This window comes from Acanthochromis polyacanthus, chromosome 14 (genome assembly GCF_021347895.1).
Source record: "Acanthochromis polyacanthus isolate Apoly-LR-REF ecotype Palm Island chromosome 14, KAUST_Apoly_ChrSc, whole genome shotgun sequence".
NCBI lineage: Eukaryota > Metazoa > Chordata > Actinopteri > Pomacentridae > Acanthochromis > Acanthochromis polyacanthus.
In genome coordinates this window covers 15,953,889-15,967,515 of record NC_067126.1, presented here as the reverse complement: position 1 = coordinate 15,967,515, position 13,627 = coordinate 15,953,889, and positions in this window count along the sequence as shown.

Sequence of the window (13,627 nt, the reverse complement as noted above, 5' to 3'; positions counted from 1 at the left end):
AAAACACATAGTAAAAATGAACGGCAGGGATAATGATGGCAATTACAGCAATGTTTATACAGCAGCTCTTGTTTCTATAAAATTGAATGGTTCCACTTCATTGAACAGTGTCTTGGATGAAAATAAATCCGCTATTTAGACATACCGAGTTGAAAAATATTTGAAGAATGTGCATTTTAGAGATTTTAAATTGCACTATAAAAAAGCTCAGTTTCATTTTATCTAAACATTTTCGTCTTCTACGTACGCATTCATGATGGCTGTTCTGCAAATAGAGATGCCACTGTGAAAAACCAGGCAGCATGTTTGCTTGTCACTGCTCTTGGAGCAGTTGCACACAAACCCAGCAAGCTCACTGACTACATGCCTACATTGTAACTATAGCAACAGTTGGAAACCAGTGATTACACTGTCTAAACAGAAGATAATTCTGAGATGGTGACGAATCTGGTCACTTGTGAATTACAAGGTAGTAATTCATGCAGATAAAATTAGTTAGAAAACAGACTGGTCCGATCTACATGTGCTTTATATTGTGTAATATTTGACATAAAATAAAATGAATTATCTCATTTCTTTGCTTTTCCTCAGGACAATTTTTCCCACATGCAGTAACACAAAAATGCATGTTTCCACTTTAGCCCTAAGATCCCTTTAAGCAATTTATTGCAGCATCCTGTGTTTCATTACTGGTGAAAGATTTATAACCCATGTCTGTAACTTCTCCCAAATTTCAAGATATTCTTAGTTAGCCACATAAAAGAAAGCATACCATCAGCTTTATTTCCAATGGAGGTCCTTTCTTCAGAGGCTTGCCCCGCTGTCCGACAGACTCTCTAAACTTTTACAGCACTGTGAATTACAGAAGCAGCTCATTGTAGATGTCCATCACACTTTTGCAGCCCTGAAAGTGCCGCTTTGAGGCATTCGTGGTTTGTGTTCTTAAAAAGAGTGGATTACAATTATAGGTCCTGGCACTGAGACAGTGTTTATTTCTATATCACTTTTACACATTTAAATGAAGTCAGATTTATTCCTTATGAGTCTAAATGTAGCACTTCATTAGGGGGTTGCCATCAAAATAGGTCTTTGAACTTGACAGTATTGGCTATTCAAATTAAACTTCAAATAAAGAGATCACATTTTCCCTGGCTCCCAAAATAATGCTCCCGTAAAACAAGACTGCATCTATGTTGACCTTCTGAGGGCTGCAACCTTTAAAAAAAAAAAAAAAAAGCGTGGTTCCAGACTATAAGGCGCATCACTGGCAAAATCTAATCAACTGGTTGTTGTGTCGCTTCTTCCCTTCCTTGAAAATTTCATTCAAATCGGTGAATCCATTTTTGAGTAATGTTGCTAACATACAAACAGACAGACATATAGACAGACAGACCAACACCGATCGTCACATAACTCCACCAAGGATCTGCCTTCTTGGCAGAGTAAAAATATATACACTACCGTTCATGTCCTTATTTTCCAAAAAGCATTTTTTTTCAAAATGAAGATAACATTAAATGAATTAGAATTACAGTCTTGATATTGTTATTGTGGTAAATGACTACAGGATGTCCTAGATTTAAGTTGGAGTTCCGTTCCTAGAGTGCGATGTAAGTCGATTTTCACCATAAGTCACAACTCTGGCAAAAATACAAATGAAGCCACAACGTTATGATCAGTTCTTCGGAAAACTCCTGAATACCAATGACTTTCAGGCATGTCTGAATCATTTCACAAGAAGATAACAGAATATTGTAATGGACTGATATTGTTGTTGATGCTGAGGTTTTAATGTTAATTGTTCAGTTTGAAATTTATCTAATTCCATGTTTAGTTAGCTGACTGCTGATTGGCTGAGAGTCAGCAGTAGTGCGTTTGTTGCTCCATGCCATGCCAGCCAGTGTGTGCGTGTGTGTTGCTCTGCGCCGGCGTGTGTGTGTTGGTCTGCGCAGTGCCAGTGTGTGTTGAGCAAGAGAGAGCTGGGAACGGCAGATAATGCTGGAGCTAAGTTCTAGGGTTTTTGTATTTATTGTGACGTTCGCCACGGCCCACATTAGCCTATGTGAAGGTTCAATAAACGACCAGAGAACGAGATAAAGTCTCACTTATTCATCACAAAGGTCGCCACAATATGTTGCGCTGTTTCTATAGCTTGACCAATGCTAGTGTTTCGCCCTGTTTTGAGCGTCTTATATCTTTTCTTTCACTTCCGTGGAGATGCCATCAGAAGAGTCTGATTTATGCTTGGGAGCCATAATGAAAGGCAAAAAGTTAGCAAATGCAGTACAATCCAAGGTGGCGTACAACCGGTGAATGTTAACAAATCTGTCTAACAGCGCCACGTATTCGTGTGCTCTGCTCGTCAACCAGTTCCCCATAACCAGTTTCGAAGTAACGACAAAGCGCCTTAGGTCGATGAGGTCGTAAACCGAGGACCTTCTGTACTCTAAAAATTGCTGATTTTTATTGGAATATCCACATAGAGGTACAGAGGACCATCACTCCTGTGTTCAAATATTAGAAAACCTGTCTGCAATTATGTTAGCTTATGAATAAAAATAAGAATTTTCATGGAAAACATGTTTTTAAGCCTACTATCTTGTTTATTTTTCAACAAACCCCCCATCAACAAGGATTACATTAACCTGCTGAAAGAAATTTACACCAACTCAACAGCATATATCAAAACAGATCTTAGAACTACACATTGTATTGACATCTTGAAGGGAGTTAAACAAAGAGATGTATTATCAGCACGTATTTTCTGTATTGTCATAGCAGCTCTGTTATATCAAACTGACAATGAATGCTCCTCTACTTCTACCAAATAAGTCATATTCTTTCAAACCTTAGCTATGCAGATGAGCTTGCCATCATCAGTAACTCTAGAACTGATCAACAAAACTTTTTGAATGTACCTGTCAAACATGCACTAGAGATTGGCTTAAAAATCAGCATCTCAAAAACAAAATGCATGACAACTGATAAAAATAATGCCAATCTCCAACTCAGAATATACAACCAGCAAATCACTCAAGGAACTGAATTTGTATATTTCAGTCACAAACTAGCATCAAACAACAATAGTATGGTCACTGTACAGCATCACATTGCTCTAGGTTGGGTAGCTTTCAACAAAAACAAACAAGTCCCAACATCAAAACGAGTTCCTTATCATCTGAAATCCAACATCTTTGACACATCATGCCAACTTTGTTTTATGGTCTTGATTATGTTAACTGAACAACAAAATCACTACAAAAAATTTCACTGTATCTCAGAACCACATCATGAAACTTATGACTAAGAAACACCTCAATGACCATATTGCTATCAATGAACTACTCAGCACTACCAAACTGAAGCCAGTCACATCAATTATTAAATTAAGACTACTTAAACCATATGGTCATATCAAAAGATTAACCCATGTTGTGAATAAGATATGTCTCCAAGGAAAGTTAGCCTGTAAGAGGAACAAAGGTCCACAACCCAAACGCTGGCTCGACAATGTCCACTCATGGACTGCACTCGACCTTTCTTCTCTCACTCATCTGCTGATGATCGCACTTTGTGGAGACAAATACAGTGGGTACGGAAAGTATTCAGAACCCTTGGAATTTTTCACTCTGTGTCATTGCAGCCATTTGCCAAAATCAAAAAATTCATTTTATTATTCATTATTCATTATCCCCATCTTGACAGAAAAAAACAGAAATGTAGAAATTTTTGCAAATTTATTAATAAAGAAAAACTGAAATATTACATGGTCATAAGTATTCAGACCTTGTGCTCAGTATTGAGTAGAAGCACCCTTTTCAGCTAGTACAGCCATGAGTCTTCTTGGGAATGACGCAACAAGTTTTTCACACCTGGATTTGGGGATCTGCCATTCTTCCTTGCAGATCCTCTCCAGTTCTGTCAGGTTGGATGGTGAACGTTGGTGGACAGCCATTTTGAGGTCTCCAGAGATGCTCAATTGGGTTAAGGTAAGGGCTCTAGGTTAAGGTAAGGGCTTTAGTTTTGGCGCGAGCTATCGCGTGATTTCGGAATGAGATTTGCTTTCTAGCATCCTGAGCTTTGGATACAGACCACAACAAAGAGCGATCGCCATAATGTGGAGGTTTTCGTTCACTTCTCATCTCGAGTATGTTGTGGGACACTCGTTGAGACTATCTGAGACGGTCAGTGTGGGGGAAAAAAAGCACGTTAGGGCGGAGTTTGACGCAGGGGGCCCACTTAAAGCCTAAAGTTTAAAATTATTACTTTTTTATGTTTGAGTACACTCAAAAGTTATTTATTAATAATTTACTGCTTAGGGAAATTGCACAAGCAAAGGAACATGTGTGTCTTGCTTTCAAGTCCAACATGTAATCAGTTAAATGACTGTTGACACCACACTGACATTATTAAAATCTGAAATGTGACATTTCAAGTGCTCACCTCCCTGTTTTCTGTTGCACTTTTAAAAAAATCCTGACTTACACAAATGTATGTTTTTCCTGGTTTTGAACAGGGTGAAGGACATTGTGTTTGTTATTTCAGTGGACAGTTGCATGCCGGACAGCAGTCGATGAATTGGGGCGGCATCTGGAGAAGAGGCTGTGAGCAGTCCATTAACACGGAGGTTGGGGCTGCCAGAAACACTCGCTTAGAACCCACAGATGAAAGCCAAGCCAGTAATGACAAACAAATTAAGCCGGGCTGCACAGAGATGGAACCTGCAGATGTGGTCCCTGTCTGCTTCCAAAACATAAAAGCTGGCGTGGCGTCTAGATTGAATTACATTACTCATTTACACGGCAGCGCCAGAGCTCTCTTTTCATTGGGGCAAACCACAGCCGTTGGACAAAAGATCCACTTTATAAGCTCTGTGCTGTACATGGAGAACAGATGCTAGGCAAGGTGAGTTTTACATGCCTCCTTAATTCCTTAAGTCCTCTATCAGAGAGCAAACTGCTCAGATTTCCACGTCTACTGTAGCCTGCACTGCACCTTTCCATGATGAATTTTATGGTGTTAAAATGGTGCTTGAATTACCCTGCAACTGTCCAAAACCATACAATAAGCCTAAGTGACCTTAGTGCTAGTGTCAGTCTCATCTGCTACCTAAAGTTCCCAAAAGAAACTATGCATGTACAGCTCTGAACAAAAATTTACATACAGACCATGTGAAACAGGGCGGAGAGTTTTAGAATATGACTGAAGCTCATTTGTCTTTGCCACTAAAAACAATCATGCATTTTGGTTTGTTGATAAATTTATTATAGGGCTTTTGGAAATAGCATCTGCTGGGTCAAATACAGGGTGACACAAAAAATGGGAACTTTTTAACAATCCAATAAAACCAAGAGTGCTGGAAGAAAAATATTTTATTCATAGTAATTGAAACCTTAAAACATGCCATTTAAGAAACAATGATGGAATTTTCATTTTTAAAAAATTACTTCCTGTAGATGGCGTCCTCCTGTATGAATGCATTCTTGAAATCCACCTGGGGCTATCTCAAGAGTAAAGTGTACACGACTCGACCAAGAACTCTGGATGAGTTAAAACAGAGAATTCAGGATGAAATTCACAGTATCCAAGCTGAGATGTTGCAGCGGTCAATGAGGAATCTCAACAGCAGATTTCAATAATGCATTCATATCAGGCGTGAACTAACCGTGACATCACCCGTTGGTCGCCATTTTGGATTTTTTGGAGCCAGTGACGTAAAAAGCGTCATCAAACAGGCTGGACCGGAGAGCAACTTGGGGCAGGACTAGTCTATGGGACTGTCAATCAAGTACAGCCACGCCCCCTGGCTCCGCCAACTTTAACGATGTATTTAAAATTCAGTATTGATTTATTTTAAGATCGGCCACCTGATCTCTCATTTTGACCATGAAAACTAACGGGAAAAAAATCCTGAGCTGCAGAAAATCAGTCTATCAAATTTTATTTTTTTCCAAAAATGAATTGGGGTCTATGGAGCAAAAGCTTTTTGGAGCCAACCCGAGCAGACGGCGTGATATTGCAAGTTTTTGACACTTCTGGGTGGGCTTCAATTTTGGAGCCAGATGCTACGTCCATCTTTATATACAGTCTATGATTCATACAGGAAGACGCCATCTACAGGAAGTAATTTTTAAAAAAATGGAAATTCCATCGTTTCTTCAATGGCATGTTTTAAGGTTTCAATTACTATGAATAAAATATTTTTCTTCCATCACTCTTGATTTTATTGCATTGTTAAAAAGTTCTCGTTTTTTTTGTATCACCCTGTATATAGTGGCAAGATTCTTCTATCTTTGACCCTCTTGACAGAATTGGTACAATTCAACTGCATTTTCTGGCTTTCTGACACAGACTTATTTCTTCAGCACAGTCTACAGATTTTTGAGGTAGAAGTCAGGACTTTGGGAAGACCAGTTCTGGTTTTCCTGTAGAATGTGGAGGTAATCCCCCTTTTCTACTATTCCCACTGACAGCAAAACAGCCCTAGAGCATAACACTGCCACCACCATTCTTGAAGGTAGGTTTTGGTGTTCTTGGAGTTAAAAGCATATCCTCCTTTCCTCTAAACATGTTTCTGGTCATTGTGGCCAGAAAGCTCAATTTTTGTTTCTGACCACCAAACTTTTCTCCAGAAGGTGCAATCAATCATAATCACTCACACGAAGGTAAGAGGTCATGTCACTAAGAAAATGTAATACACACAAATTTACACGTCACCAAAACTGAGGATTTAAGTTGCTCTATGTATATTTTTGACAGTTCTATTGCCTGTGGCGACTTTGAGCAACAATAACAACAACTCTATGGGCAGACAATGAGTCCTGACAGAGTGAAAGTATTCTTCGGGGGAAAAAAGGGTGACATTGGATGTGACACTTGGAGGTCACATATCACAAGTTTCTGAATTTCTTTTCTGCCGGTACCACTGCACCTTATTAGGAGAAAAAAATGTAAAATGTGAAGCAGCCAGCCACAACCTGGAGCTGACGACAGGAGACGTCTGGAGAAATTAATGAGGTCAGCCATTTTGATCGGTTAACAATATTATTTCGCAGTGGGTGGGCCAGACTGTTGTCTGCCGGATTTCAGGAACACATGGCATTTGCCTAATTAACTTGTGCCGTTGGTGAAGAATCAGACTTTTACCATCATGAAGAGGACCTGCTGAAGATGTTGGCTGCTTGATCTGGTGGTAAACCCATCATTAGAGGAAAAGCCTTGGGCTAGTTTTATGCCCCTGCCTCTCATATAATGATTTCTTATCTGTTCTTTTTTCTTTCAGCTGTGAATCTTGTGGCAGAAGATCTGACAAGGTTCAGGGTGAGGGCAGCAGAAGATTATCAGGTTGCTGTGTTTTTCCCCATTGAAAAGAGCTGTAACACTTGTGCTTTGTGGTGCATAAGAGATCTCAGGGAAGAGCTTGTGCTTTGGATGTAAAGGCTGACTACAACCAGGTGAAAAGTGAATGATTATCTTCACCATTCTGTGCATGTCTTTATTTTGACAGAGTTTGCAGATCCAATAATGAAAAAATCTATTCAAAATGTCACTGCAATGCTCTGAAAATCAACTATATGCCTAAAAAGAAAGAAAAATCAAATAAATGTGCTGACTGGCCATATCAAGTCAAGTTGCCTAAATTAATACCTTTAACATTTAGACAAATTCAAAACCACACTTATAATAAAGACATTTGTTTGAGATCATACATGTTTGCGTTCATTTTGACACATATTGCAAGCTTTTACACACATTTTTATACAGACTAGGGACAATATATTTTGAATAGTAGTAGAAAAGTTTAAAAAAAAAAACTTTGTTAAAAAAAGCAACTCCTAAGAACTTCTCTTCATTTGTCTCATATATGTCCAACATATTGTGTGCCTCTTCTTCTTCTTCTTCTTTTGCAATATTTCCAAACCTTCCTGTAATTTTTCTTGACAATTTTATGACACGACTATGTTTTAAGTTTGTGCTTAAAATGTATACAAATTTCAGATGTCTGGCTATTACAATAAGCTTACAGAGTGTATATATTTTTATGATGTTTGATTACATAAAAACAAAAGAGACAAACACATCTACATGAGCACGTTCAGCCAGTAATTAGGATGTTCCATTATCAGTGACATGAATATGAGCAATTTTACAGAGATGGAGAGGTAGATGGCACCATCAAAAATAACTGATAGGCAGAGCCTTGAGGCAATTTTGTCACCAGTCTTTTCCTTACAATTGTCCAATATTGTTTCTATAAATATACAAACAGGCTGTGTCATTGGCATAGGATGAATTCATTTTCAACCTGTTCCTCTTCATCAGTGTGGTTAGAACTTGTGAAAAGCAGTTATAGGCAGTGTTGAACTTATTGGTCATTTCATTTTCATTAATCTCATCTGACTGTTGAAAACATTTGGAACTGGCTGCATTTTTTAGTTTATATGTCAGTCCCTGCGGGTTTTGTGGTTTCTACTGTTGTCAGTGCGCAACTTCAAAGTTTCATACTAAAACTTTGTTGACCCTAGTAACAAGGTTAAACTTGTCTGCAATGGATAGGCCACATTTCTCACAATATACATACAACATTGGAGTTGAGAGTCGCTGGCTCAGCTCTTCCTGTCTGCACTTTCATCATCAGTGGCATCTAAGTTGGAATCTCTCACGAGCTCGCCCTACCCAGCAGCCTCATCTGTCTTCTCCAGATTTTTCTAATATGCTTTAGACTTATTCCTTTTGGAACATGGAAACAGCTGAATGGAACATTTCTGTTTGACAGATTTGCTAGCGTTTTAGATAGGCAGTAGTGTGCTTCCAAGGATTTCTCTAAGTTTATTTAGGATTTTTGAGACAAATAAGAAATTTTGAAGATATGACGTAATCTGCTGGGTCAAAAATACACATTTAACAATGCTAATATTTGAGTCGACGTTCCTGTAACTTTGACCACACCTCTTGATGGCATAGCAAAGTCTACAGATTTTGATGAGATTTAGTGATGAGGCTGGTCTAAACAACAAGACCAAAGACCAAACCTTCTGACTAATGACTTTAGGGTTTCCTGGAAAATGTAGAGGTACTTCCTCATGATTTTACTTACTTTGTGTAAAGCACCAGTTTCAGTGGCAGCAAAACAGCCCCAGCCTCACAACACAATACTGTATATTCACAAATTTCAGTGTGTACCTGAAGAAACAGGAAGTTGTTGGTTCTAAAATGTTTAGTTCATGTAACTTAGCAGTAATAGGTTTAGAAAAATGTAAAATCTGATCACACAAATATATGCCCTTTAAATGTTAATAAATAAAGAATACTGCATTCACGGATGTCCCCATCAAGTTTGTTAAACAGAGGATTTTTACTGATGATCACATGGTTCATCCCGCATATGAAGCAATAAGCGCATGCCTGGTGGAAGGGGCTTAGAACAGAGAGGAGGGTGGGAGCAGTGGAACAAGACAAGAGCAGATTTTGTCTGTCCACTTCTTGTAGCTCTGGATTTAACACTTTCACAGCCACAGGTTGGAGACGGGGCTCGCTTTGATAAGTGGAGCTGAGACATCAAGACACGGAAAGCAACACACTTTCCAGATCTGGCACAAAGTACCAAATCAGCAGGAGGCGAGCACAAGACCAGATTTTAAAGGATTCCCCTACATAGACCTCCAGGATGTATATCAAGCCTGTTTCAGCCAAAAGACTGGTTTAAACTACCAGTCACTATCAGACCTACAAGGGACCAAACAGCTACCAATGCACATTCGGACTAATTCCTGAGCCACTGAAGAGGAGCTCAGGAACCTTGATGACAACTGCAAAGACATTCCACTCACTGACAAAGGAACTTTGAACAAAGACAATTTATCCATAACCCTGGATTTAATCATTCTTTATGTGGATTTATTTAAGGGAACCATTGAGCATCAACTTCGAGAACTTCATCATGGCCCATCTTTATCTGGCCTTCTCTTTAATCTAATATTCTATTTGTTTTGGTACCAACATCCTCATTTTGGCATGTCTGCCAGTCACATATGTTCATGTTTTGTATCATTCTAATCAGCTAGCTGTCAGTAATGCACTCAGGTAAATCATGTACACCTAATTACAGTATTTTTGGAGGTACAGACACCACAAAAATGACCTGAAAATGTAACTCTGCGAGCGACATCTGGACATCAGCCCTCCCTGATGGGGGATGTACCAGACCCCTACTTAGTTAATGATATAAAAAAGTCCACTTTAAAAGACGACATCTGAAAGCACCATTTTGAGTCCTCCCTTCTAAGAGTCCTACCAGAGAGTCCTCCATTACCATCGAGTTCTCCAATCCCAAAGTTCTGCCGACTCCAAGGCTCTACTCTATCCACCGCTGTTCTGACCCACATCAACAAAGGCCGACCAGACCATCCACCAAGGCATCATCATCATCATCATCATCATCATCATCATCATCATCATCATCATCACACGCAAATACCTTTCAGTCACTGGAACTTGGTGCAACTTTCCCAAATTTTCTTTTCAAAGATAGAATTTACAGGCTGACAAATTAGCCTACTATCAAATTGACGGCTGCTTTCAGGTGTAGCCTCATCATGCCTTTCCCTCAGAACACCATAAGCGTAATACTAATCCCAATGTTATGTTAAAGTATTGTGTTCTCTTCCTTCCCTTGTCCATCATTCAAATTTCATCATCTTTTTTGTTTTGTGTTTTTGTTTGTCTGAATGTGTGTTATTGTTGTTGTTATTGTTTAGTTTAATAAACGTACAAAAATATAAGTTCAGTGCCTCAATTGTTTTGTTGTTCACATTTTAGTCCCTAACTTGCATAGATTCCAGCTACCCAAATTGGATACATAACCTGTCAAGCTAAATAATTCTTCTTCCAATTCCTGAAGCACAACAGCGCAACAACAGGTACTTCATATGCTGAATTACTATATTTGTCTAATCTAAATACTTCGCTGGAAGAATATCAGGTAGACTATGTAATAATTCAGCATAAAAATCTAAACCGCACTTGAGCAGAAATTTACCCTACATTTTATATATTGGTGGAGAAACATTATTTAATAATTGTACAGTCCTAATCAATGGAGAAACAATTTAAACCTTACAAACATAATTTAAAAAGTCTTACACTGACTTGTTGTCAGAAGAAACTGCCCAAATTGTACAAAAAGTAAACCAAAGGAGAAAAAAAGTTCTCCAACTGGAGGAAAAATACAATCTTTCACCACGTGGTTACACTCCCAAATTATCATTACTATTGTTGATGGCAGTTGTATTTGACAAAATCAGCAAAGTAAGACAATTCTTCCATTGAAGTTATCAGATTTATCGTATTACTTCTCATATAGTTTTTCACATCTTATATGAACAAAAACAAAAATCTCAAAATACAAAAAAACAGAGTACGTAATGGGTTGAGTGAATTTTACAAATGCCACTGCCAGAGTAAGACACATCCTTTTTAAGAAAAGTTGCTTTTTTTGTTTGTTTTTTTCAAGTTAAAACTGTTGTTTGACTACAGAGTAAAAAGTGCTCTCGCAAATACAGACAATTAATATTGGCATTTGTAATTCCCAGAATACTCATCACATTGGATTTAATACTCAGTAAATTCTGTTCTTTGACAATACTGGATGTTTTCATAGCTGTGTGACACTGCATCCTCCATCCTTCATTGATTGGCTCAATGAAAGAACAGATCATCCTTCCTCTCCTCTACACATTATGTCCCACTGCCTGGCCCCTGCTTATCTGACAGGCCCCAGCATCATAAAGCTGATTGGAGTGGCAGACCTGCGCTCCTCAGCACCAGAGATGGCCCCTTTAGTGGCCATAAATGACAAGCTGACTGACAGCCTGGGATTTAACCCTAATTACACCTGGCTAACCAGAGCCAAAACATAGCATTTATAAGGAAAGCCTTTCAGCCAGCAGAGCCCAATAGTTGCATTCAGTCCCCTGGAAGCTTCTCTATTTCTCCTTCATTTTATTTCCAACCTCTAGGGTCTGACAAGCATCAAGGAAAAAAAAAACAAAACAAAAAAGAAAGAAAAAAAAACTTTATGCTTGCCATCGAAATTCAATAAACAGGTTTATGGGGGCAGAGCAAGCACAAACCCCTGCAGATTTTGTGACAGCTCTGGGAACAGATATTGAGCTGAGCCTGGTGTTAGTGCTGTCAGTCTGGTTGAGCTACTGATGACCACAACCAAATCCCTCCCTCCACTTATCATATAAAGATGTAAAATGAATTCGGTAGAGCTTAATCTGTCATAGGTGTCTCCTGCTACAAGAGGTCTGGAAAGATGATAGTGATCCAGGGCCTGAGTTGTAATTCTCTGCCTCTTTTCCCGCATGTATAGGATCTCTTCTGTCTTTCTCTATCCATATTGCAAACCACTCACTGCCACACTTGTGTTCTATTCACCTTTTTCTCCATGCAATCACTCTTTTCTCTTGCTGTCTTTCATCTCACATGTCCATACCTCCTTCTCTCTCTCTCTCTCTCTCTCTTCATTCATCTCTGGCAATCTGTGGGGAGATAGTAGCCTGGCAGGACCCGGCGGCTTTATTGAACAGCATCTCCTCATCTTTCATTTCATCGAGCGGCCCAGCCGTCGGCACGACCTGCCAGCCTGGTCCTATTGCACCCCATTTGTCTTCATGTTTGGGCAGCCATTCTCAGCTAGTTTCTGAATGCACGTTAGACCAAACCCCCTTGTGCCAGTGCAAACCAGTGCAGACACTTTGTTCATGTGTAGACACATACCTGTACATGCACACATATGTACTGCACCACATGTCATGTTGTATACGATATAAGGGCAGATGAGCTCTGGCAATGCATAGATGTTATTGTTGTGAAGGACGGAGAAAGTAATCTCGCCCCAGCCACATACAGTTCAACTTCGAAACCCCTCCCATGCTATGATGTTGCAGTGTTGAAGATGGGTTATTTCTGCTGATGTGATTTCAGAGAAACACATTTTTCCACAGAAAAGGCAACAGTGAGCTACATGTGAAAAAAAAACAACCACAAAAGTGGTAGGAATAAGCTCTTGTTTCACTGCCAAGACATACAGTTCACACTGCTACAAACATACAGACTCCCACAGAGAGGCTTGTGTTAAGTCCCCTGCAAAGTTATGAATGAAGCTCTAACGGCAAAGTAAATCGTCCGAGGAGAAAATCAATTTAGAAAATTGCTCGAATTCTTGTAGGCTTGTTCCATTGTCATTAAGAGATCACACAGAAAGAGGGGATGAGACGAATGCTTCCTTGTGCTTAGGGGGCAAGTGCATAGCTTATAGATCGACCTCTGACGACTTATTAATTTTGTCTGCATTCCCCCAACCTCTATTCATTCTTTTGTCTACCTTTTCAAGGTACTGGCCAACACTGAATAAAAGCGAAACATGAGTTACTGATCAGAATCTCAAGAGAAATGTATTCAATCTCTTCGGCTGATTTTCACAATACTGAGAAAGTGCGTCTGTTGTTGGTTTTTCACCGAATACTGGACGTTTGTAGAAAGTATGTGGCTGCCACAACATTTGATGTTATCCTTAACAATTCCAAATAGCAATTCTTTGGTGTTCACTGATGACACATGA